A 27,632-nucleotide genomic window follows, 5' to 3' on the forward strand; every position below is an offset into this window, starting at 1 on the left:
TCCGTTTGGCATTTTTACACAGCGTTATTAGAATATAATTCATTCCAGTATTTTAATAACCTTATACAGGTAGCTGTCGACTTATGACAGTTCATCTAGGGACTGCTCAAAGCTACAACGGCACTGAAAAAAGTGACTTGTGACCGCTTTCCACATTTCCTGAAGCACCTAGCTTGCGCCTAAGGAAATTGATCTGGACCAGGGGTCAGCAACCCGTGGCTCTGGAGCCGCATGTGGCTCTTTCATCTCTCTGCTGTGGCTCTGTCGCTGGTCGGCTCCACAACTGATAGAGCTCTCGGTTAGGAAAGGTAGAGGAAAAAGGATGCTAGGAGGAGACTCTATGGTGGGGGAACTGGACTTCTGATCGGCTCCAGAATTGAATGGGGGGGCTTCCGGTTAGGACCTTTGTGGCTCTTTGAGTATTTAAGGTTGCCATTTTACTTTCGATAAAAAGTTTTGAAATGGAATATCTATCTATCTATCAATCAATCAATCTATCTATCAATCTATCTATCAATCTATCTATCAATCTATCAATCAATCAATCAATCAATCAATCAATCAATCAATCTATCAATCTATCAATCATCTATCTATCTATCTATCTATCTATCTATCTATCTAATCTATCTAATCTATCTAAAAGCCAAATACCACTCACTCATCATGAAATCTCCAAAATTGTAAAGCCTACAAACTTGAAATTCAGTTCCTCTTGGCTTCTAGCTCGCTAAGGATCTGTCGAAATGACCATCAGATCATCAGTATTTCTTATACAGTATTATATTAACAGGTGTCGATGCTAAGGAGTTAATGTTCTACTCCCCCTCCCCACCTGAAAGGAACTCTGTTCCAACTGCCAGTTGCCTTATATGGGTGTGGCCAGTATGGGACTCATCCGGCCTGCGGGCTGGCCCGTTCACATGGTTTCGTAGCGAAGCATGAGTATCCAGCTAGTAATGCATATTCCAGCTTTCCAAACCAAAGATGACATAAATCACAAAAGAGTTAACGGAATAGTAGGCACTGAGCCACTTGTCTGAAGGAAGAGGAAGCCAAAGAATTAACTAATCCGGTTGGAATGTATACATCTTCCTGGATAGTAAGTGAAATAGCCTTTCCATCATTTTCCAATGACGTCAGTAGCATCGGACTTCTCAAAGTCCAGAAGTTGACACTAACCAGTAACCCCTGTTGTTTGTTTCAGGCTTTACAGAAAGAAATTAATACTACTACAGGTAGTCCTGGACTTACAATCACAATTGAGCCCAATATTTCTGTTGCTAAGCGACACTGTTAAGTGAGTTTTCCACATTTTACAACTTTTCTTGCCATGGTTAAGTGAACCACTGCAGTTCGTAAGTTAGTAACTTTCGTTTGATTTCATGAAAACAGCAACATTTAATTCATTCCGTTTCACAAAAGGAAGCAAAAGCGTAAAATTTCTGAGTTAATTTCCCCCGTTTTCTTCCTTTTGTAGCTTTCATGGCCGTTTCTGTAAACTTGGGACTATCTCGCTGGGTGATTCGACTTTAGAGCAATGTGTGTTTAAGGTCACACAAATACACATCATTGCGAAACTGCTTTTGAGCACAAACCGCTCTGCTTTTAGGCCCCAACTCGCTGGCAGAAAATGAAAAAAAAATCTAACCCAGTTTATTTTTTCTCTTCCCCAAGGGGACATGTGGGTAAACAATGAGTAAAAAGTTGGGACTGAAGACAACATCTTTTTCTCTCTGGCCAGAATTTGTTACACAAAACAGGAAGAATTTCCCAAGGGCATCTTGACAATGGCCGTTTTTATAACCATAGCTCATTGCGCACTTGGTGAAGAAATCAAGCAAGAGATAGGAAGTTAGCAGGATATAGTATTGCCTGCTAATATCACATAGTTGCAGTCTTCCCTTGCGAAGGACTATTTAAAAACCCCGTCAGCTGCTCCGGCTTCCCCATCTGAAGTCTTGCTTCTGTTTGTTGTCAGGCTCGTCACTATGGAGATACTTCTACTGCTTTAAGTCACGCTCTTTATTTTATGTTTCTTTTTTTTTTTTTGCTGGAGATGATTAACTGGATTTAGCAAGAAAATTGACCTATGGAAAAGCTTTTTCTACTTCTTCCACCGAATGCCCCACACTGGCATGTGGTCAGCATGATTATCAGGGAACGCTGATCTTCCCACCGAAGTGGTACCTATTTATCTACTCACATTTGCATGTTTCGGAACTGCTGTTTTCCCAAAAAGTAGACCGGGTCTTACTTTTTGCTCCAAAAACACATCAAGGATTAATTTCCAGTTAGGTCTTATTTTGGGGGGGGGAAATACAGTACTAAATGCACCTGTCTGGCTGACGATCCTAACTGGGGTTTATTTTGGAGGGAGTGTTTATATTACGAGCACTCTGATGGGACTAATTATCCGGTTGGGGCTTATTTTCCAGGAACTACGGTAGGTTGGCAGGAACTGGAGCAAGGATGGGAATTCACCCGTCTCGTGACATTTGGAACCCGAACAAGGCCAGCATTTTAATTGCTAAGCCACCGTGCCGCCCCTATTTTAATTTAGACTTGGTTTTAAATAGTTTGGCAACCTTACCAAGGCCAATTGTACTTCAAAAATACGTCAGCTTGGATCTGCAGGTTGGAATATCTTGTGAATTAAAGCGACGGTTCCCAAGCTAAGGAGGAATTAATGGCTTCCCCAGAGCTTAAGCACTAAACGTAACACATTCAATGGCTGAAATTGGAAGGAGACATCGCATCTCTATTTTCCTTTGAAATCTTACAAATCTTTGTAATGTATCTCACAATGTATGGGAGATTGGCATTTATTTATTTTAAATAGGAGCCCTACATATTGTGCAGGTGGGGGTTAGATATAACTCCTGCATGCCCCATGTAGCTGTCCCTGGTTTCAAGAGTGATACTTGGAAGATTACTGATAATTACTGTTATGTCTCGTCTTTTTTATCCCCCTGTCTGTACCCCCTTCCCTGATTGAATTGTGAGCCGCCCTGAGTCCCCTTCGGGGAAAAGGGCAGCATATAAATGTAATAAATCCAATCCAATCCAATCCAATTGCAAATAGATCTTGACCCACATTCGTTTAAATGATTGCTGGAAGTTACAATGGCACCGAAAAGTGACTTATGACTACTTCTCACTCTTACGACCATTGCAGCATCCCCCACAATGAAGTGATCAAACCCCCAGTGCGTCCCGGGATCCTAGGACTGTCACTTGCCACCTTCCTAGGGAGCATTTGACAAGCAAAGTCAATGGGAGAAGCCAGGCTTGCTTAACGACTGCATGATTCACTTAACAACTGTAGGGATTTACCTAACAACCATGGGATAAAAAGTGGTATAATGGGGGCTTGATTCAGTTAACAACGGCCTTTGCTTAGCAATGAAAATGTTTGCCTCTACTGTGGCCATAAGACGAAGACTATTGTAGTTAGGTAGGGGATGAGAGAGAGGGAGAAGTGGGGGGAAGGGAGAGAGAGACAGACAGAGAAAGAGACAAAGGTAGAGAGACAGAGGCTGGGAAATGCTGAAACTAAGATCAAGCCTTTATTAGGACCAGAGAATCCAAAAACCTTCATTTGCATGAGAAAACACACTTCCAGCTGCTTTTTTAAACAGATTTGCCACAAACATGATACCCAGAAGGCCAAAATAAAATGTCATTCGGCGTATGTAATTACACTAAGTGATTCGTTCAAGACAAGCTATAAGAACTGTGGCAGCTTCATGTTGAGCTGTCATGTCACACCTCCCCCCTCCTTATCCCCAACGAATCTAAGATGACCTACCTTTTAAGATTGAAGGAAATCATACAGAATAACCACCACCTGACAGTCAATTAAGAATTTGGCAACAGAGAGATGCAACTGAATTTTAATATCCAGAACAAAACTAACACACCATGGGAAAACAGGTAAAGTGTTTTGTAGAGCTGCAAACTCTGTTATTATTTCTCCTTCAAGTTGTACGAAGGCAAAGCAGAAGGAGAAGAATCATTTATTTCAAGTAACAAGGCAATTCTTCATTCTGCGCTTGGGAGCCTCTATAATGAAGAATGGGAACCAGAGCTGTTTTGAAACTGGGAAAAACTGGGTTGGCCTCTTCCCAATTCACCAAGATTTCTCTTTTCACAACATTCTCTCTGTCGGCAAACATTGTCTGTCATTTCGTTACCAATTTCGTTGTATACTTGATGTACAATGGCAATAAAGGCTATACAATACAATACTATCATGAACCATGTTAAATTCTAAATCCAAGAAATGATGTTAAAATCTTCTCAATTGTCAATCGAAGCCAAATTAAGGAAACGGTAATAATGCCACTGGTGCCCACTAAAGTTAAAATGAATTAAAAATGAGTTTTTAAAAAGACAGACAAGATTGTATGTTAAACGCAAATCTTGGGATTCTTTATGCAACCAGGAAGTCCCGCCCAATTTATCAACTATTAAATAAGTAGCAACTACAGTATCAGGCATCCATTGCTTCAAGCCAAGTGCACTGATGTTACATAGTTTGGTAATTAAACGTCTGCAAGAAAGCAATGAAGCTCAGAAAGGCTCCGAGACCTCTCGTTTCAATTCTGAACTATAAATATTCTTCGTGATCAAGAATCTCTTGCACGCCATTCCCTGTAGCTGTTTTTATTCACTTACGACACTCAACTGCTTGTTCTGACCTAGGCTTCCCAAATACCTTTTTATTAATTGACTGTGAATTCTGCTCATTCACATCCAGCAAAGTCTTTCAAGAGAGGATTTACAGTCACAGACCTTATCTGGCTTGGAGAGCTGCCAGGTCGGAGTCTCAGGAACGAATTAAGTGAACTAATTGTCTCCTGCAAACTCCACTCCTCTTTCATTTCCTCTGGGAGGGGCCATTCATTGTCCACCTGTGGCCTTACTCCCAAGTCAACTCCTGCTCTTTAGCTGTTCCCTCTGTCTGGCAACTCTGTGCATGCGCACACTGGGAACAGGCTCCAGCTGTTCATCTGCCTCACTGATGTCTAACTCTGGCTTTGGCCCCATCTCTGCCTCCAACACACAGCCCTCATTCAAGCCTTCCCCAGACTCCAGGACTGGCCCAGGTTCCTCCCCAGCCTCCTCATTGTCTGAATCTGCTGCCAGGCCACAACAATTGTGAAGGAACACACGTACACACAGATGTGCAAAAATGGCTGGTACAATATTATAATACCAATGACTCGTTAGCTGCGCTAACTCTCAAAGTATTTCCTCAGAAAACTCATAGAATTTAAACTCGGTTTAAACTTGGGCTTGAAGCCAGAGTATTCTCTGTCCTCTCCTCTTAATTTTCAAAAGTGGGAAAGAGGTCCCGAGGGAAAAACTGTTTAATAAATACCGGCTTCGCAGCCTTCCTGCTGGGGAATAGGATTCAGAAGTTTGTACATGACCTCCTTGGGTTTATCCACAGGCTTTGGGTAAATCCAGAGTTAAGTAAGATTTCTTCATGCATTCTTGACCAATAGCCAAAGTTTGGAAAGAATAAATACCCAGAATTAAACGTATAACACTGATAAATCAAATCTGCCCTCCATCTGCAGACTGAGATTGCTGACATAAATTGTCAATTATTATTTTCGAAAGAGGATTCTTCAGACAACTTGGGCTACATTTCTGGAAGTGTTTTGTTTTGTTAACAATGTTCCAGGATCATCTCTCCCTCCATTTTAAAACCAAACGGTTTAAACTGTTTTAAGTGTTAGTAAGACTAGGGATGAATGGTTCTGTAAGCCAATGAAATGCCTTTTAGAAATATGTTTTTCTATGTCAGATTCTGAGCAATTTTTTAAATCAAATAACAAGGCAGGAATATAAGAATTGCAATACTTCAGCTCATATAAACCTGAATAATTACTAATGTGTTTAAGAAAGAAGAATAAACATCTCTGAAAGGCAAGATTATAAAATACCTTTACTTTCAATGAGATTATTCTTTTACTTTCAACGAGATTATTGAAGATGAGTATGTTATACCTCATGCCACATCACAACTGAAGAACCATCTGTTTCCACTTCATTACAACTGTAAATAAATGTATGGTTTGTATGTTGAAAGATACAATGCAATATTCAGGTTTTGCCTCCAAATTCTTTTTATAATCTAAATGTAAAATCCAGTTCTTTGGAAACAATAATACAAACCATCTAGTGTTTTGTGATTCCAGTAGGCCATTTTGTAAAATAAACACTATTGAAGGCCAAAAAAAAAAGAAAGAAAAGAAAGGTCAGAGAAGGGAAAGAAATAAAAGGAATGAAAATCAAAAAGGAAGAATACAAGCTACAAGCATTCGCAGATGACTTGGTCTTCATTCTAGAGGATCCATTAGAAACGGTACCTAAATTGATAGAAAGAATAGAATATGGAAAAGTAGCATTAAAAATAAATAAAGACAAAACGAACATCTTGACAATGTCAACAAGACAAAAAGAAGAGTTGGCGGAAACCTTGGAGATGCAAGTTACGAACAAGGTTAAATATTTGGGGATACATTTAACAGCAAGATGCAGCGCTCTTAAAGACAATAATTACTATAAGCTCAAAACAACAGATCGCGATGGACCTGAAGAAATTGGAAAATCTACAACTTTCGATGATATGGAGAATATCTACAATTAAAATGAATATTCTACCTAGAATTTTATATATGTTCCAGACGATTCCAATTAGGCTAGGGAAGGAATATTTTGATGACTTAAATAAAATAGTGTTGAAGTACACATGGCAGGGGGGAAGAGCAAGAATAAACTAAAATTGTTACAAGATGCAAGAATAAGAGGAGGATTGCCCAATTGGGAACCATATCACCAGGCAGCAAGTTTGATGTGGGTTAAAGAATGGATAACACTAAGGAATACCAGATTATTGATTCTTAAAGGACATGATCTATTGTTGGGATGGCATTCCTTTTTTTGATACAAGGGAACTAAAACACAGGGGTATTTTAGAAGACATTACCTACTTTAGGCTTTGCTACTAAATTGGGAGAAGATTAAGAGACAATATTATTTAAAAATTCCAGTCTGGCTATCAACTATTGAAGCCTTTTCATATGCAATAATATACAGAAAGGAACAAACAGATATGGTGAAATATTGAATACAGAGGGTGAACTTAAATCTATGAAAGATCTGGAAAAGGAAGGTATAAAGATGGATTGGTTTTCATATGTGCAAATACAATCTAGATATGACAAGGACCGTAAAGAGGAAGATTTTTATGATAAAATTACCAAGTTAAATAAAATTTTGATGGGTACTGATGAAAAAGTAATTTAAAAACTTTATGGACACTTACTAGAGGTTAAGTTAGAAGAACAAGTTAAAAGAATTATGATAGCTTGGGGGGAAAATTTTGGCCGTGGGATTGAATTAGTGAAGTGGCAGAAATTGTGGTCCCAAAATTACAAAATGACAATGTCAACAGCATATAAATAAAATTGATATAAGACGTTTTACAGGTGGCATCTACCCACGATGAGAATAGCAAGAATGTTCAAGATTAAATCAGAAAAGTGTTGGAAATGTCATCAGACACCAGGCTCATATTACCATATGTGGTGGACTTGCGCAGAAGCTAAAAGATATTGGACTAAGATGCACACGTGGTTGGAGAAAATGACACAAAAACGTATAGACTTTAAACCAGAGACTTTTTTATTGGGAATTATACCAGAAATATATAATAGAGACTTGAAATACTTGATTGTAAATGTTTTAACAGCAGCTAGAATTGTATTTGCAAAAAATTGGAAAAATGAGAAAATACACAGGAGGAAACTATTCAAAAAATCATGGAATGCACGGAAATGAGTAAATTGACATTTGAAATTAGAGAAGAAGATGAACAATTTTACAAGGTTTGGGATTTGTTTTATCAATGGTTAGATAAAAAGTCATGGTAATGGAAAAAAGTGAGAAAACTTTTTATATTTTAAGAATAGAATGATATATGCAATATTGTAAGGGTTTAGCACTGTTAAACAGATTAGAACAATGTAATGGAATAATGTTGTATGTATGATTTCAATATATAGAATATTTTGTTTAAAACGTAGGAATAATAATTGGAGTTGACCGATTGAGGCAAAATGATGTTTTATGTATGGATTCAATATTCAGAATATCTTGTTTAAAATTAAGGAATAATAATTAGTTGAAAAATTGACATTTAATAATATTGTATGGATGTTGTATTAATTTTTAACATTTTATTTTTAAAATATTTTAAATGTTTTTTTACTTTGTTGTGAGCCGCCCAGAGTCCCAAGGGAGTGGGCGGCATACAAATCTTATTAAAGTTCAAAGTAATGTACTTATGTTTATCTAATGAACAATTTGTGATTCGATATATAATTGTAAGTGGTGACCATGGGAAGGACGCACAAAATCTTGTAACCAAACAACACGCTATATGAAATTGAAGAAGGTTGTATGTGTTTTATGTTCGTTTTTGTTTGTTTAAAAATAAAATAAAAATTTAAAAAACATTGCAATGTTTTCTATTCACACATTCCTTCTGGGGTGGGTTGTGTGTGATCACAATTCTACTCAGCACTGCAAGACTTTCTAAATTGTAGTCTGATGTTGCTGCTTGTATTATCACTTGAACGCTTCAGTGAATTGGTGTGGAGAGAGAGAGAGAGAGAGGGAGAGAGAGAAAGAGAGGTCAACAGCTACTCCAAGTGAATCTAAGGAGCTGCAGTGCACCAGTTTGAAAACCACTGTCCTCGCTTGGCTCTGGACTATAAAGGAAAACACTTTTTTCCAAGTACTACTTTGCTCACCAATTTGTATTTTTCCTCAAAATTTGGATCGCTACAAGGGATGCGTCTCATCTCCAACTGTATAGTGGATTTATAGAAAAAGCCAGAAATTTTCCACCAGTCTCCATATTCTCCAAGGTAGAGAATACTCTTGGTCCCTCCAATGTGTTAAAATACTGTTAAGGCAGCACTCTAGAATCGGTTTTAGTCCCATGTTAATAAAATAACCCAGAAGAAAAAGCATTCATGCTATCTGGCAAATACGCAGTTCATTCAACAAGACTCCTTTTTCTTGCCGCCAATTCTAAGCCGGAAGACAATCAACAGTCTTGTCTGTTGGCTGTTCCAACAATAACTCTGGGCCACGACTGTAGGAAGATACTGTGACTTCCTTTGGAGGGATATGCAGAATTCGCTGGCTTGGGAATAAAATATTTTGGAAAATTCCAGAACCTTCCGCTAATCATGCAGTTGCCAGGGCAGTTCAATTGAAAGCAAATCCTCTGAACCAGAAAGTGTGGTGAACCCCAAACAGGTTGGTCTCATCCAAAGCGCTGAGGATCATGTCTTGTTTGGAGGATTTACTTCCAGAAATTGTCAAAACACCATTGAAATAGTGTCACCTGCATGAGGATGGAATGTTCTAGAAAACTCCAGAATATTCCATGTTTTAATCAGAGATTTCCACATCTCCTTATTGTACTGCATGCTATTCCTTAACCTTCGAAGTCACTAACAACATTAGACACGCAAAACGGTTTGAAACCAAAAGGTTAACACATTTATCGTGGTATTTATTTTTTGAGAATCAATCAGTTGATTCTATGCCTCGCGGAATGGAGCATAAACGTTTGAAGCCAGCGTTTCACACAAGCACGTAGCACGTCGATTACGGCTTCGTTAATAGTTAATTTCATTAGGTAATTCTGCCTCTCCTCTAAATATTTACCCTTTGCCTCCCTCAACCAGCAAGTGTGTGCCTATGGAGTTATATTTTCTTTTAGCCTATGTTCCAGACTTCTGATGCAATGGTCTGTGGCCTCTGAAAGTTACACAATGCTCTTTTTTTTTGTTAGCTTTCAAGGAGGCGCAAGGCTTTTTTATTGATTTTGCCAGAGCCTCAGAATCAGCATTTCAAAGTCAACACAGCACTTCTGAAGAGTTCTACCACTCTACACTTCACCCAACTGCTACAGATGAGGAACATCTGGAAAGGATCGCCATATAATCTCTTTGGGTGGTTCGGTGCACCTGAAAAGAAGCAGACCACCAAATCCATATTATGTCCAATATCAAAAAGTATGTGTATGTAGTTATGTAAGAAACAAACTGAACTTTACCAAACTTGTTAATAGGCTGGCTACAAAAATGCACCAATAACTCTTGTTAGAAACCCATGTAAACTGAAGAGATTACCACTGAAGGGTCAAATGTATTATTAGCTATGCTATTATTGTATTATTGCACCTGACAATGCAAACAAGGCCTAACTTTTACAAAAAGCTAAAGGTTCTCCTCGCACATATGTGCTAGTTGTTTCCGACTCTAAGGGACGGTGCTCATCTCCGTTTCAAAGCCGAAGAACCAGCGCTGTCTGAAGACGTCTCCGTGGTCATGTGGCTGGCATGACTAAACGCCAAAGGCACACGGAACGCTGTTACCTTCCCACCAAAGATGGTTCCTGTTTTTCTACTTGCATTTTTTACATGTTTTCAAACTGCTAGGTTAGCAGAAGCTGGACAAGTAACGGGAGCTCACAGAGTTACGTGGCACTAGGGATTTGAACCGCCGACCTTTCTGATTGACAAGCTCAGCGTCTTAGCCACTGAGCCACCCCATCCCTGTAACTATTACAAATAGTCCTTGTTTAAAGATGAGCAGCAGGATTTCCATTGTCGGGGGAAGCGATTGTTAGGAAAAATTCCCTGTGATTGCACAACCTAGCAACATTACTCCTGCTTGTAGTCATTAAGCGGGGACCTCACATTTCTCCTGCCCTGCTACACTCTTCTGCTTCAACTGCCCCTCCCCCCACCTTTTATCTACAGTCTCTGCCCTTTTGGCTGCCCTGAACTCCATTACTGCTAATCCTCAATTTACAACCACAACAGAGTCTAAAATTTCTGTTGTGAAGCACTCCAGTTGTTCAGTTACCAACACGGTTGTTAAGTGAATCTGGCTTCCCCATTGACTTTGCTTGTCAGAAGGTCGCAAAAGGGGATCATGTGACCCCGGGACACTGCCTGCAACAGTCATAAGTATGAGTCAGTTGCCAAGCATCTGAATTTGGATTGCATGACCGTGGGCATGCTGCAACAGTTGTTAACTGTGAAAAATGGTCATGAGTTAATTTTTTTCAGTGCTGTTGCAACTTTGGATGGTCACTAAAAGAACTGTTGTAAGTCAAGGACTACATGGCCTACCCCTACTATGCCCTGCTGCCCCCAACTGACTATACCATCTTCTTCTTCCTCCCACTGACAAAAGCATGCCCAATCATTAGTCCTCCATACTGGTAGGTAGGTGACAGCACAATGCAGGGCAGCCAAAAGGGCAGAGATATGGGGAGATAGGCAGCTATTACAAAAGTTATAAAGGGACAGGATACAATACAATAGCAGTTAGAAGGGACCTTGGAGGTCTTCTAGTCCAACCCCCTGCATAGGCAGGAAACCCAATACCGTTTCAGACAAATGGCTATCCAACATCTTCTTAAAGACTTCCAGTGTTGGGGCATTCACAACTTCTGGAGGCAAGTTGTTCCACTGATTAATTGTTCTGTCAGGAAATTTCTCCTCAGTTCTAAGTTGCTTCTCTCCTTGATTAGTTTCCACCCATTGCTTCTTGTTCTACCCTCAGGTGCCTTGGAGAATAATTGGACTCCCTCTTCTTTGTGGCAGCCCGAGATATTGGAAGACTGCTATCATGTCTCCCCTAGTCCTTCTTTTCATTAAACTAGACATACCCAGTTCCTGCAACCGTTCATGTGTTTTAGCCTCCAGTCCCCTAATCCTCTTTGTTGCTCTTCTCTGCACTCTTTCTAGAGCCTCCACATCTTTTCTACATCGTGGCGACCAAAACTGAATGTAGTATTCAAAGTGTGTCCTAACCAAGGCATTATAAAGTGATATTAACACTTGATGTTATCTTAATTCTATCCCTCTGTTTATGTAGCCTAGAACTGTGTTGGCTTTTTCGGCAGCTGCTGCATATGGCTGGCTCCTATTTAAATGGTTGTCCACTAGGACTCTAAGATCCCTCTCACAGTTACTACTATTGAGCAAGGTACCACCTATACTGTACCTGTGCATTGAGGTTTGCCTGGGCAAACCTCAACAAAAAAAGGGGCATTAAACCTTCCATAAGCCATACCAGAATAACAAAAAATTCTGGAAGCATATTGCCCATTGTACAGGTGGTCCTCAATCTACGACCACAATGGAGCCCCAAATTTGTTGCAGATATTGTTAGTTTTGCCCCATTTTATGACCTTTTTGCCAACAGCTGTTAGGCGAATCACTCCTTAAAAAACTAGTGACACTGCTGTTAACTGAATCCAGCTTCCCCATTGACTTTGCATGTTAGGTCGCCAAGTGTGATCACATGATCTAGGGGATACTGCAACCGCCGTAAAGACGAGTCAATCGCCAAGCATCCATTTTTGGGGGGTCATGTGACCGTGGGGATGCTGCAGTGGTCATGTGAAAAACATCCATGTCTCTTTTTTCAGAGTGATTGTAATTTTGGTGGCTAAGAGTTTTTAAATTGAGAACTAATTGTTTTGATAATGCTGCAGAGTTGGGTCACAGCATGTCAAAACCAAACTGGGCCAATTAAGTATACATAAAAATGGCAGTTTTAGCAATATGCAAGACTGCTATTCCTAAAAGTAGTCCTTACTCCCTACACAGAACAAGTGCACTTCAGAAACTCCTATAGAGATACCTGCTAAGAATTAACAATGGAGTAATATTGCAATAGCCATTAGACTTATATACTGCTTCACAGGACTCTAAGTGGTTTACAAAGTCAGCCTCTTGCCCCCGACAATCTGGGTCCTCATTTTACCCACCTCGGAAGGATGGAAGGCTGAGTCAACCTTGAGCCACTCAGAATCGAACTCCTGAAGTGTCTATCATGAATTTAACTATCAGACATATTCAATATATTCACTATAGCAAAAGCTCTCCTACACCAAAATGAACAGCTAGATACACGAACATCTCTCTCTTTTCACTTTAGATTAGCTTTTCGCTCTATACGGGACTAACAGACTGACTTCAGGAAACTTATAAAGATCACTGTCTCAACTCAATCACACAACAAGCTTACATCTCGTTAGTTTTGATGCTCCAGAGTTCATGAACTGCACATTTTGTAGTATTACTCAGAAAGCAAGCTGTCATTGTTACTGAAGCTTCAGAGATCATGGAACAAAACAAGTTTACTATGTATTTTTACAAATTGCCATAGGTCAGCTCAAGCTATTGTGCATTTTGGGGTAGAAGAGTGTGAAATGATTTAACTAGATTGTTCTTCCTTCTTGGCTGACTAGCAGAGTAACTGATGGCCAATAGTACCCTGGCCTACCTCTATTCCCCCCTCCCCCATGATTGATTAATTTTCCACAAGTGTAATGACTTTAGGGAAAACATTTCTACAATGCAATATAAATAACATTTTATAGATTAGCCATTAGGCCATATCAGTATAATATAGTAATAAAAGCAACAGTAGGACTATGGCCGATCAAATCTTGCCAAGTATCAAAGTACTGGTATACAAATTTGATAAGTTCAAAACAACCAAATGGAAGCTACTAATGGGACAAGAAGCTTGTTTGCAAAGGAGGCTATGTAGCCCAGCCATGCATTTTTCAGACTATAACACAGTGGAATGAAAGCCGAGTTATCAAATTGCCATTCGAAAAATTCTTTTATCAATTTGTAATTTATGTATCACCAGTAATCAGTAATTAAGAACTTTAGACTAAGAGAATTTTAATTAACCAGCCTCTAAGTGCAGGTCATAATGTATATCCTACAATGGCCATTGGCTTGATATTTTCTAATGTTTAGATGCCATTTAATTAGTTTATTAAAATGACTAAGTGTTTATGTAGGGTTAGGCTAAGCAGGAAAGATTAACCATATTGTACTTCAACCTCTGAAATGCAACACACACCAGCTACTTTCGATATTGCACACTTGCTACTTTTAGAGCCTCGAAAGATTCCTCCAAAAACAAGTTAGCAAGAACAGAACTCTTCTTTCTGCCTACAGTCATACAAAGCTGGAAAAGCAAATCGGTGAAACACGACTTTAAAAAGAAACATCCTACATCTTACAACGAGGCAACACAAAATTGTATTATTATTTTTTGCAGCCAATTTACTTTTCGACCCTCTTGCAAAAAAACCCAAAGGCCCTTTTGGTAAGATGCACAGATCTAGATGGCACTACCGATTTCCTACTGCAATCTCCATCCAAAGCTGTATCAAGGCCTGTTTTTCCGATGCAACGAATGCATTAAAAACTACCGCCCCCTTTTCCTGAGCCAAGAACAGCCGGCGAGTGAAAACGGACCAAGATTGGAGAATGCAATTCTCAGCATTAAGGAAAAGGGCTCCCATCTTTGACCTGATTTCTTTCCAAAGATTTCTTTCAACGGGGGGGAAAAATTGACTGCTCCTACGGCCCTTTGCAGCAGGCTTTCCCCTCCCTCGCCCCATTCTGCACCCACAAACACACCCGCCAAGGCTTGGCTCTTCCAGCCGGCAACTCCCTTCCATCCGGGCGGGCTGTCACGAGGGTGGATCGCTCCTCCCGCCGCGCAAAAGGCACCAGAGCAGGAGAAGGACGCGATCGGACGGGGGGGGGAGAAGAGAAGGGAGGAAGGAACAGCCGCTTCCTGGACGCCCTTTACGGCGCTCCGCGGAGGGGGGGAGGCGGCGGTTGCTCGGGACAGCCGCGCGTATGCGCTAAAGAGGGCCGGGGGTGAGGGGGGGCAAAGGCTCCATTCGCTTCCACCGCCTTGAAAGGGAGAGCCCAGTAAAGCTCCCTGCTGCTGCTGTTGCCGCCGGCGCCGCCTTTTCCGGAGCGAGCTGGGGCGCAGCCAGCCGAGCCGTCGGAAGAATGCCGCCGCCTTGTCACGTGACCTCCGGCCGCCGTGCAGGCAGCAGCGCAGCGCCGCCCTCGCCCCCTCCAGGGAGAACGTTCCGCCATCTTGAATTGACGCAGTTACGAATTAACCGCTCGAAAAGAAGCCGCCGCACAAACGCCCCCTTCCGTTCTCCTTTCCCCACTCGCGAAAGGAATTGGGGAGTGGGGGAATGGGAATTACAACCGGCCGCGGACGACCCAACGCGGCCGCTTCTCCCCGGCGCCGCTCCGCTTTCCCCTCCCTTGCTGTCATGGCGCCCGTTTTCTTCTCTCCCTTTGCGCCAGCGGCCAAACCCCCCAACGACCGTCCTTCCCTCAGCCCTGCCCAAGCGGAGGCGTCTGCCCCTGCTGCAGGATGATGTCAGCGTCTGCCAATCGGGACGCGCCTCTTCGGGGCGTCCTTACAGCCGATTGGCTGCCGCTAAGCTTCCCTCCCCCTCTCGGGCCACGCCCCTCGACTGAGGGTTGCTCGCCGCGGTTCGCTGCGGAGAAAAGGCCCGGCAGGGGGAAAAAAAAGGAGGCGGGAAGGGCAGGGAGCAAGTTAAAAACGCCACACGCGCCCCCGACACCACAAGACGCTCCTCAAACCGCCGCCATTTCGTACTGAGAAAGACACCTCCCTCCGCTCCGCCAGACACAAATAAAAAATAAAAAAATAGCCAGCGGGACTAGACAACGGGGGGCCAAAAAACATCCATATATACACACTGACAAGACATTTAATCGCCCGCCCTTCTTTCACCCCACCTCTGCGTACCCAGCGCCCCATTACAGCCGCCGCCTCAGGGTCCCGGCCGGGCAGCCAAGCAAAGCCTCTCCCGCCGCTTCTTCCTCCTCCTGCTGCTGCTGCTGCGACGGGGAAACGAGCTATTCTAGCCTGCCCTTCTCCTTCCTCCTCCCCTCGGTTCTCCCGGCTCCATGAAAGCAGCGCCGAAGCCGCCAGCCCGGCTTTTATCTGGTGCCCCGAGTTTGCGCACTGAAAGGAGGCTCAGTCAGCCCCTGGTGGGCGTCGAATGAAACCCCAGCCCGCCTCCCCTCCCGAGCTCCGCAGCCGCAGAGACGGAGGGTTTTTTTTCTGGGCCGGCGCCCGCGGAAAAGCCGAGGGGTGTCAGGGCGCCGAGCCGAACCCCCGCATCGTATCGTCTCTGTCGCCCTCCTTCACAGCCCCTTGTGAAGAGAAGCTCGGTGCCTTCCTCGGTCCCGACGGTCCCCCCGCTTCGGAGGGAGCGGGACGGAAAGTCCCTGCGCCTTTTGCAAGAGCGAGCAGCTCCTGGTCGGGGATCGGCGCGTCCTCGGCTCCTCCACGGACACATTTTTGTCAGCCGATCAGGCCTCCTTTCCATCCCTCACCCGCGATCCGCCAGGCCCCGTGCCTCCCACGCCGGCTGAGAGAAGCTAAAGATAGCGCTGTCGTCCCGTTCACACACATCCCCCCCCCCAACCACCAACGCAACCCAAACAAAGCGGCTCTTTTTCAAACTCTCCGGCCCGGCTTCTTCGCACAATAGCCCTTCCTCCCTCCCCTCCTCCATTTTCTCTCCCCCTCAGGCGGCACTCTTCGCTTTCCAGAGAGAGGGGGGGGGGCGTTCCTCTCTCATCATCATCACCATCAACCCCCACCCCGCCCTGGCGAGACTTTCGTCGCCCACCCCATCATCCCTTTTCCATCTCCGACACGGACCCATCCTGCGCAGCCGGGGCTCGCCTTTTCAAGGGCAGCCCCCTCTTTTTCCCCAGCTGCGAGCCCACAAGGAAAATGGCGGCTGTTTGGCTTCGCCCTGGTAACCCTGCCCCTGCCAGGCGGGGTGGGCGAACCCGTACGGCAGCGGGAGGAGGGGGAGGCGACGCCATTTTCCCAGAGAGAGAGAGAGAGAGAGAGAGAGAGAGCGAGCGAGCAAGAGAGAGGGAGAGAGAGAGGCAGTGACATCGGAAGGAGCGTAGGCGGCTGCGAGGAGGGAGACACGGGAGCCAGAGGAGCAGCGGCAGCGGCGGCACGGGGGGCAACCAAGGGGTGGTCCGAGGAGCGGTTCGCAGCGGGGGGCCCTGTGCAGCCAAGCCAAGCCAGCCAGCTCAGGGGGGTAGCTGCCTCCGACCCTCCTCCTCCTCCTCTCCCCGCAGCCTCTTCTCGCTCTCGCTCGCTCTCTCTCACCCGCGGGACCTCCGCAGCGGGACGGTTGCATTGTGGTGGCGGGGCCAAGCCAGGGGCTCGGGTCGGGGTGCCGCTGCCTGGCCGGTGATCATTCCAGGTGAGTTCGGGGCCGCCGCCGCCGCTATTTGTTATGGTGCGGTTGTCATGCCCGGAGGAAGGCGGGGGGGGGGGGAGAGAGAGGCAGAGGGAGCGTCTCTTCTTTCCCCGGAGCATCGCCGCCCTCCGGGGCTGGGGGGCGCGTCCGTCTGGGAGACCCTTTCTCCGAAAGGGAATTTTATTATTATTATCATCATTATTATTTATTGTTAAAACTCCTGGCTTTTGCCTCCTCCTCCTCGTAACGCCTGTGTGTGTGTGTGTGAAGCGGGGAGGGTGTCACCTTTTAAACAACCGAGAGTCGCTCCCCTCTTGTGAATATGGCGCGTTTTATTGTAAAAGCGGCGGAGATTTGCGTCCTTTCGTGGCAGTTTTTTTTCTTTTTAATCTTCTTCATCTTCGTATTTTGGGGGAACGGAGGGAGGAAAAAAGGCTTGACGGGGCCGCAGGGGGAAACCCCTCCCCCCTTCCCCGAATGGATTAAAATAAAAGAGGGGGGGTCTTTTCTGACAGGAGCCGACTTTTGTGAGGGGAAAAGCGGCTGTTCTTCGTCGTCCCTTCAAACCTGCCTTCTTCCCCCCCCCCTCACTCCGGAGGGGCCTAACTCATCCTCCGCTCCGGGCCAAACCGTTCTCTCTCGGCTGTAGGGACGGCGAGCCCGTCCCCGCTTCATGGGAGCGGACGAGGCGGACGCGGCTTTTTTTTTTTTTAATAATTTTATTTATAGCCGCCTCCGGGCGCTGGCGAAGGACCGCTCTTCCCTTTCTGGAGGAAGGGCGCGGAGGAGGAGGACGACGACGACAAGCTTCTTTCCCGGGGGGGGAAGAGTTGAGGGGAGAAGGGGTCGCTCTCCTGCTGCGGAACCGGAGGCGGGGTGGGGGGGGGGTGGCGGCCGTGAGAGAAACAAACGGTCGGCGGAGCGAGGCGCCTGAAGTCCCCCGGTCTCCTCAAGAGTCCTTTCCGTCGTCTGCGAAGCGGTTGCTGCAAGCAAACGCCCGGCTGCCTCTTCGCCTCAGTTTTGTCAAAGAACGGGGCGCCCCCCCCCTCTTTTAACTGAGGACACCCCCCCCCTCCAACAGAGCGGATAAAGCGGGGCCCGCCAAAGAGCGGTTGAGGGGAGGGGGGTGATCGGGAGAAGGGTCGGAGGGCGCGCTTCTCCTCAGGAGACACGGGGCGTAAAATAAATGCGAACCACCAAACACCGCCGCCGCCATCCTCATCATCCTCACGACGACGAAGAATAATAATAATAAATAAAATAAAGTGCCGTCAATAACTCTTTACGTTTTTCGAAACCCCCCCTCCTCTTTTGTCCTTTTAAGAGATTCTAAAAATGGCGGCCCCAAGGCTGATGTTGTGGTAATCTAATCAGATCGGGTCCTCCACACCCCATGCAGTGCGCTCTTTTTTTTTTTTTGTCTGCAGCAACATTTTATAATGGTGCTGCTTCGTGGGTTTAATTAAATAAAATAAATAAAAAAATTTAAAGGTTTTTTTTAAAGGGGGGGAGGGGCTCTCGTGGACGAGAAATGATAATAATAATAACAACTCCACCTCACCGGATCGCTCTTTTTTAAAAAAAATATTTATTTATTTACTACGGTGGGTAAAGATGCTGCTATTGTTCCCGCTTGATTAATTTTATTGGGGCTGTTTTGTGAGGAAGGCGAATTGAGCCCAGAGCGATCTGTCTTCCTCAGGGAGGGGAAAGGCGACGGGTCCCTTGAAGCTGCTTGCGGTTTTCTCTCTCTCTTTATTTAGTGTGTGTGTGTGTGAGAGAGAGAGAGAGAGAGTTCAGATGCATTGCCATATTAATCTTTCCACTTTTTTATTTTTAAAATGGTGGACAAGTAAGTTCCTTTGCTAAGATTCGTGTGGGAACTGTCTCTCTCTCCCACACGCCGAAAAATAAGGCTGAGGGGGGAGAGCCGATTATTTTAAAACGGTATTCCTATTGAAATGACCGTCAAAAAAAATTTTTTTTAATCTATTAATAGTATCTTGCTATAGGACAAAATATTCCAGAGTTCTCTGTTTCCCCTCCCTCCCTCCGGGAAATTACATAGATTTAAACTTGTGCTTTGCTCTCTCTCTCCTTTTGGATTTAAGTATATTTAATGTTTCTACAGTTTTTTCCTCTGTATCTGAAATTCACTTTTTGTGTGAAGATTATACTTAAGCTATTAATTTACATTGACTAATGAATAGTGATTAATGCAAAAGGCAAATACCAAGCTGTTTAGCTTCTCTCCTCCATAGTCCCCTTCAAAAATTTATTTTCCTATTCTTTTGAAGGACCTTTAAAGAAAAGTGTAGGAAACTTTGAGTTCCTTTTATTTATTTTTATTGTGCTATTTGTAGTGAAATACAAATATTACTTTAGGAAAACATTTTCTGCAGTGGCTAATAGTGGTAATATTTACTAGTATAATGCTAATAACTACTTTACATTAATGCTTTCTTTCTTTTAGACAATGACAGAGAATGGTATTTAGAAGGCTGATCATGTATGGCTTCAGTATATTGTGAGGCCTATAGCATGTAATGTATTGTCCTTAAATACTAATTTTGTCAGAAGGAACATTTTGCATCCTTTGGAACATACATATTTTCAGAACATGATTCCCAAGAATTGTGTAAAGATTGTGACAGTTTCTTGATAAAAGTGGTACCCATACCTTCATTTTGGTCATAATTTGTAATTAGTGGATTTGATTTATGCCTAAAATTGATTGGCTGAATTTATTGCTAATATTTGGTCTAAATGTGATTGCAAAACAAAATTTATAGTGACTTTCTGGTTTGCTCTCATTGGTTTCTGACAGCAACTCTATGATTTTTGTTTAATTTGCTTAAGGAAGCTATGAGTAGAATTCTAGATTATATAGAAACCCATCTGTCAGTTCAGTCTTTTATATAGAAATGAAACCATCTTAAACCCTTTGTTCTACATTGCTCTCTTGTGACAATATTGCATTCCCTAGTAATAGGCTTTAAACTGCCCAAATAATTTCTGAAAAATTATTAATCAAGCATCCCAAATTTATACATCCTTAGTTTGAAATAAGACACTTTCTTCTACAGGATATTCTCTGTTCATAGAATTGTAAACAAGTATGATCCTGTGTATGTTTATTATAGAATAAGCATCTTGAATTTCCTGGAATTTGGTTTAAAATAAATAGAATTGCAATGTAAATGGCAATTTTGCTATAGATTCAGTTGGCTTCAGCAAATTCAAAATACTGTCTTTTAAAAATACTGTTCTTGCCCTTCTATTTCACTGATTGCATGGCAATCATCTCTGTTCTTAGTGGAGATGCTCTGTATGCAGATCTTGACTATTATGATGGTGAGTAATACATCATAGTAACATTTTTCAAAAAGAAAACAAAATAAATGATAATTGAACGCTTTTCCTAATGTATGAAGTTAAACAATGAGGCCTAACATAAGAATGTTTATTAAATAATTTCAGAAATTATTTGGCTATTTGTGTATTGGTCAGGAATTAAGAAAATAAAACTCTTGAATAATAACATTCATCCTGAAATATGATTGATTCCTTGGATCTTCTTGTATTTTTAACACAATGTAGGACATAATGGGATTTAATAAATTATTACATGGTGCACATTATTTCCATATATGGATATTCAGGAATAGTTCTAATTTCCAGAGTCTATTCAAAACCAAGTCCTGTAATGTTCAGTGAAGCTTCTTCCCAGGTATAGGACTGTAAAATTGTAATCATAGTACAATCCCAAAATATTTAACTGTTTTCCAAACTGTGGTAATGAAAACCTAAGACTATGCCCAGATCTCACTAAAATTTTACATTTTGGTATAAAGGAAGTATTGCTTTATTCCTGCTAGACTAAAAAGTGCATAAATTATTTGATTTGCGACACATTTTAGTACCTCAAATTACATTAAAGTATGTGGTAAGCTCCAAAATATTCAAGTAGTTAAGCCTAGTTTAAATCCTAGAACTTGAGTATTGTCCATATAATTAGAAAATACAAGAATGAATCAGTTTAAATCAGTGGTATGCTTTCTAATACACTAATTGGGAGGTAATAGATTATATTAGAAGGTGTTCTGATACTAATTATAGGATACAAAATGCCTTGGGATGTACTAGTAGATCTCTAGGTAATTTAGAGTGGATTGGCAAGGGTTTCCAATTCCCCATTGTTTGATAATAATAACAACATAAGGTTTCACCCCTTCCCCAAATAGATTACTGAAACTATTTTGTAGGAAAATAAAGTGGATTTATAATGTGTAACTATTACTCTGAATTTAATTCTGGTAGTGAAAATACCCAGAAGTCTCCTGTTTTGGATTAATGCCAATTGTTTTTCAACCCTGTAGAGCTCAGATGTAAAAAAAGAAATTGGATCTTCAAGACTGAAATTTTTCTATTCTTACACCAGAATACATCTAAGATATAAAAAAATGAATTTTTGTAGCTCAAGCTAAGCAAAAATACAGACTAGTGAAGTTTCAGATGCTACAGTCCATTCTGTTCCTTTAATAAAAGGAGCCTCTGACCATAGAAAAGAACATGACAAAATTTTGCCTGTGTAGAGAAAACATCTCCATGCTGGAGTTCCCCTCAAAATATTGACCAAGCAAACATCACATTAGAATATAATGTCTAGTATAGATAATGCACAATAAATTTTTGCTCTGGCTACCAAATATGTAATAGAAAACATAGTTTATTGTGCTATGTAATACTGGCAGTTTTCACTAGCTACCTTCTCAGTGGCTATCTTTTCAGTTGGCTGTCAAGTTCAATTAGTTGTGAGTCCCAATATCTTTGAAATTAATCACTATTATGCATTCTGATTTAGTTGATTTAAAATTAATCTCATTTGCAGATTTTCTATCGGGATACTTTTTATATGTTCAAAGCATCAGAAATTTACTTGTGAAACAGTTACTATTTTGAAATATTACATTAAAGAGAATTAGATTTTGCATGTAGAATTGGCGATAGGTAATTCCTATTCTTATTAATTGAAATGAAATGATTTTTTTCATGTAAATTGTTAGATAATTGACAACTTTAACAGGAGTGATCTGTCAATTAATCAAAACTTAGTCCCCAAAACATCTGGATTAGTTTCCTTTCTCCTTGATACTATGATATAAACCATTTTGATTCCTAGGCTTCCATTCTAAGAGTAAACTTTAGGATCTGTATTAATGATAGCATGTGGTATATAGCCACTGTTATGAAACCAAATAATTGTAGAGCTAAAAATATGCTTATTTTACTCTGGATGACAACTGTCCTGTCATTTATTATATTTAAGAGAGCCAGTTTGGTCTAGTAGTTAAGGTGTTGTTTAGTAGCAGGAAAACCTGAATTGTAATCCTGCCCTGGGCACGAGAACCAACTGCATAACTTTGGGGCAGTTACTCTCTCAACCTTAAGCAAAAGACAGTGCTAAACCTTTTTGCAAAAGTGTTGCCTAGAAAACTGCAGGTTGTTCATGCAGTCTCTTGGAATCAGGATCCTCAAGGGGGAGGGGAAAACTTGGGCAAACATTGATATGCATGTCTTCTATTTAAAAAAAACCACAGTGTTTTTATTCTGTCAAACAACAAAACTCGAATAATGCAATGTTTTTTTTTTAAATGTAGATCATGATAAAACTTTTCCTCATAACATTTGTAATGTTGCAAACCCGACAACATTTTTCTGTTTTCCTATTGCAGTTTCTTTAATAGAGATGGAAAAGGTTCTCAGTATTTGATTTCTTATACATAACATCTTGAATTGCCATATTACAATACCATGTGCATTCCTTTCAAAATGGCATTCTATCCTTTTAAAAAAGCATTCTTCTATCTGATCACTCCAAAACTGTTTTGCCATTTTTACATATTTTGGGTAACTGCTGTCTGTGTCAGTAATATTGCTCTGTTCTGATCAGGTTCTCTGAAAAATGAGGAAAGATACTATAAATACTAGTTTATTTTGGAATGGTACTACCCTCTTTCCTGTAATTACTCTGTAATAGTATGGGCTATTATGGCTGTAGAAAAAAAATTAAAATTTTGTGCTGAATTTTGAACTACATCTGTGAAAATAAACATTTAAATGCTGAAGATTATCTGATTCATCTTAAGGACTAGGAGTCGAATTCTTTAGATAACTGTTTCTGGCATTTTGTCTCTTATCTATAGGATATACAATTCAGAAAGCCTTGGTTCCTTCATCCTGGACTGGAAAGGATGTAAACAGTGTGAGAGTCAACACATTGTACAGATAGGATTGCCAAGGGAACAGTTATAGATGTGAATCAAGATACCCATAAAGATAGGTTGGAGAAAGTTGAAGAGCGCTAGCTAGCTTATATCCCAGTCGGTCTACGGATATTTACCATAGCAGCTTACAAGCTTAGTAAATTGCTGACCTGTTCTATTTGTTATAGTGCTGCCACTGCTGCACACTGCTAAACTGCTCTGCAGTTTTCAATCTAGTAAGAATGAGATGACATGAGCAGTTGAGTCCTTTCTGACCTTTGAAAGCTGCTGATTCTGGCCTAGATCTTCAATCAAAACAGCTCTTTGTTCATAGACTACTACTCTGCTAAGCCACCTGTCTGCTTCCGGATGCCCAGGTTTAGCATATATGTAATGGGAGGAGAGGGGAGGGGAGGATGATATTAGAAAGTGAAGGGAGAAGCAAACATTGTAAATAAGAAAAAGCTGAAATTAAAAGTGCCATGATTGGTTTTTATTTTCTAATAGCATTTTCTATTCTTGGTGGCATGTCGAATACAAAATTCCCAGCTGGAAATATTTAGAATTCTTTGTACATAAATTACAAGTTACCTGGCACTGCAGAGAGAAAGGCAGAGAGTGAAAGGCAGAGAGGAAAGGAGGGAGCGAGAGAGAAATAAGTAACATGAGTTAGCATTCATATATACTTGTAAATCAGTAAATCAAATTGTGATTTTTAATCGTAATTAGTTGCGTTTATTTTGCTTTGAAGGTGCCAGGATCAGATTGTCTTCTCAAGCAGTATTACAATTTAATATCGGGAATGGTAACAATATGTAACTTAGAATTCATTTAAGTTGTCATTGTTTTATCTTTCTACTTTTATTATATATATGTTTTTACATTCTGAAGGCTTATGGCAATGCATTTGAAAGTCTCGCCATAGTTTATCCTTTTAGCAACCCCGTGTGATATATTAGGTTGAGAGATGGCAACTGGCCTCAAATTATCCAAGTAAGCCTATTATCCTACATAGTCTGACTTTTGGTTGCTGGCTTTTGGGGGTTTTACGGTTTGTTTTACTTGGTTCTTATCACAGCAGGTAGCAGTATCTCGGTGATCTTAGCTGATCATTTAAAAAACAACCAAGCTAGGGTAAATATAGTTAGTACTTTGATGTTATCCACACAAGGCCTATAGGCTTCTTAAAAATGCAGTGGCAAACTTTGATAGCCTTGTCAAGAAAACTACTTGAATGTGTTTTAGTCATCACCAGGAATTGAATCTGACTAAAGAGACTCTTTACCTCCACCTTTGTACAGTTCCTAGCTCGATTTTGCATATTATATATAGTAGTTTAGTAGCTTTTGAAGTCCTGAGCTTCTTTAATAGTATTACTGAAACTACCAGTTATAAAAAAAATATTGGAATATATTATAAAGGGTACTCCACATTTATGTGTGGAAATATACAATATACATTTGTAATCAGTCTGATTAATTGCTATGTTCTTTTTGGCATATTTATATATATATCCCACCTTTATTATTTTTACAAATAGCTCAAGGCAACAAACATTCAACACAGCAATCTCCTCCTATTTTCCCCACAACCCTGTGAGGGGAATGGGGCTGAGAGAGCCTGAATGGCCCCAGGTCATCTCACATGGCTTTCATGGCTAAGGCACCTAACTCACACATAGGGACACCCTTAATCAATTTAACATGTTTTTCCGTCAGTGATTTTCTAACATGCCCTGTGGCAAAGTTTTGTGCAGCGGTGTGGAAGATATGCAGGGTATTGTTATTTAATATTCTCCATTTTGGTTTGTACCAAAAGCGGAAATATGTATGAATCTTGCCCAAAAAGGATTGTACATCAATGCTCTAAACTACTACCAATCTTTCCTCACTTGAATGTCTCTCTTTCCTTTGGGAAAATCCTCTTTTGCTTGAAACAAAGAGGACTGTGTCTGCTATCTTGGCTGTCCATTGCAAACTACTATTACGGTACTGATCCATTAGCAAATTTTGTTCCAAAACTATTTTAGTCACTGCTATGCGATAAATATTCGTATGAATTATTTCCTTGTTTGAAATATTTAAGATCACAATGCGTTTAAAATAGCTCCTGATACTGAATGAAGTTATATGGACAAGTTTTAATCTTTTAGAACATTGATATTAACAACATGGTTATAAGATGCCTATTGCTTTCAGGTAATAAAGATGGGTTACAGCAGTTGGTTGAACAACTTCATCCAGACAGTAGTAATGAATGGAACAACATCAGACTGCAAAGAGGTATCTAGTGAGAATTCCATAAAAACCAGTTCTGAATGTAGTGTAGTTATCTTCATTTAACTTCTTAACTGAACACCCAGAGTTTATGTCTTAACCAATTGGAAAATAGTTTGAAATTTTTCCAGTTGCAGACAGTGGGCCAGCAATTCTATTCTAGGCTATATTTTAAAAGTAAATTATTTAACAAATTTTAAGCAGCAGAACTGACTGTTCTTAATGCTCCTTAAGTTCTCTTGATATGCTTCAAGATTTGGCATTTTTTAAAAGACTCAGGAAGATGAACCCACATATAAAAAACCCCTTTGATCTTCTGGCTAACAGGACCTTTTTGACTTTTCAGTGAAGTTCTAAAAGAATATTTTACGCATATTAGTGCTACGTTCTTGGAGTTAGCTGTTTGCCTATTAGATCCTCTTCTCTTAAGTAGTAGTTGGAGCTACAGCTAATGCTTTCCCCCTTATAAAAATGTTAAAAGGGGGCAGGCATAATTGGGATGTGGAAAGCTTCATGACCTATTATGTTTGGTACATTAATTAAATTTAACCTTACTGATCCAAAGAGAATTTTTTAACTGAATATGATGCTATATTTCTTAAGTATTTACATCATTACAGCCAGACAAGATCTTAGCTAAAATTATAAGGGTATTCTTGCATTTTATGTTCCTAATGAGCAGAGTGGAACACAGAAACCACTTTTTTTTTTACAATTTTGGAGTGCTAACTTTAAAAAATAGCAATATTCAAAATACTGAATTAGATCTAGATTTAGTCATAGCGAAGAATGGTAATGGCTAACTTGTCCATTTGATTTCAGTTGGACCTATTCTAGATATTACTGAGCCCAAATCCAATCCATTAATTTAAAAATTATAATTGTGCAATATATATATGTAGTATCTCCTATTCAGTGAGACTTTTTCTGCTTAGAAACCAATTTTTTCTATTCTGCATTTTTCTAGCAGATGTGTCAGTTTCATTCCTGCTGAGGCAGTCAGAACAGATGGTAAGCAATGTAGTAGTTCAGACAAATTAGGTGTGCTTGGTATACAAATTTTAAGTTAGTAAATATTTTCTAATAGGGAGAACGATACAATGAATGCAAATTTTACAGCTCAATTGATGTAAGTAAGGCTTTTTTTAAAAAACTCGATAAAATAACTATTTGAATGGGCATCTTCATTTAAAAAATAGTTCATTGCAGAGACAAAAGTTTAAGGAAGATAAAAACTACATTTCCATGAGATCTAAGCATCACACTAAGGCAAAAAGGCTATTTTATCAATATTATATATTCAAATACTAATTATAATTAATTGTGATGAAAGTAACTTTTGGTTTTATGGAACTATAAATCCATCTTGCTCACAGTATTAGGATTGTCAAAAGATAGCATATAGATTCAAAAGAATGTAAATAAATGAGAACACATAAACAATAAAGGTATATAACATTCTCCAGAAATGTCATGCAGATGAAGTTTCATATTGAATAGTACTTGGGATAGATGGTTATCATTTGAACCCTTAAGTGCAAAATCCTAAAGCATTCCCCCCATTTATAGAAATTTCTATAGGTGTTATACCTCTTTGACATCAGAACAGAAAGATGATTTACTCAGGTGGATATTGTGAGGGGACTGGGGAAGACCTCAGAACTATAGGACTTCAACAAAGTTCGCCAAAAGGGGGAAAAGCAGGGCATTTTTCTGTCCCTAGCAGCAGGACTCTTGTTCTTGACCACATTTATTAATCTCCAGTTCTAATGCTGGGGATGTAAATATTAGAGCAGAATAATGCAAATGAATTTACAAATTTTGATGTCTGAGCATTCTGCAGCTATACAGAATTACTAATCCAAATAAATAAGTT

The 27,632-nt window shown here is 40.9% G+C and overlaps 1 protein-coding gene and 1 long non-coding RNA gene across 8 annotated transcripts in view; one reads left to right on the forward strand and one right to left on the reverse strand.

Annotated features, from left to right (window-relative positions):
* Positions 1-8,504: 8,504 nt before the first annotated feature.
* Positions 8,505-16,075, reverse strand: LOC148044204 (uncharacterized). Its single transcript, XR_015697631.1, has 2 exons — positions 15,729-16,075; positions 8,505-10,061 (listed from the first exon to the last, which is right to left on the reverse strand). It is a non-coding gene; the product is annotated as an uncharacterized LOC148044204 (long non-coding RNA).
* An 800-nt stretch (positions 16,076-16,875) lies between these two features.
* The window catches only part of KMT2E (lysine methyltransferase 2E (inactive)), a 56,948-nt gene continuing 46,191 nt past the window's right edge, over positions 16,876-27,632 (forward strand). For 4 of the 7 annotated variants that reach the window (XM_087722295.1, XM_087722300.1, XM_087722299.1 and 1 more), the window contains exons 1-3: positions 16,876-17,217; positions 25,679-25,762; positions 26,724-26,767. The gene's annotated coding sequence lies outside the window, so the exon portion shown is untranslated. The remainder of the gene's footprint in view (positions 17,218-25,678; positions 25,763-26,723; positions 26,768-27,632) is intronic. The other 3 variants (XM_087722297.1, XM_087722298.1, XM_087722296.1) reach the window with 3 other exon arrangements.

The sequence above is a fragment of the Thamnophis sirtalis genome, unplaced genomic scaffold (genome assembly GCF_051295495.1).
Source record: "Thamnophis sirtalis isolate CommonGarterSnake01/CBP01778 unplaced genomic scaffold, rThaSir2_p1.2 scaffold_9, whole genome shotgun sequence".
NCBI lineage: Eukaryota > Metazoa > Chordata > Lepidosauria > Squamata > Natricidae > Thamnophis > Thamnophis sirtalis.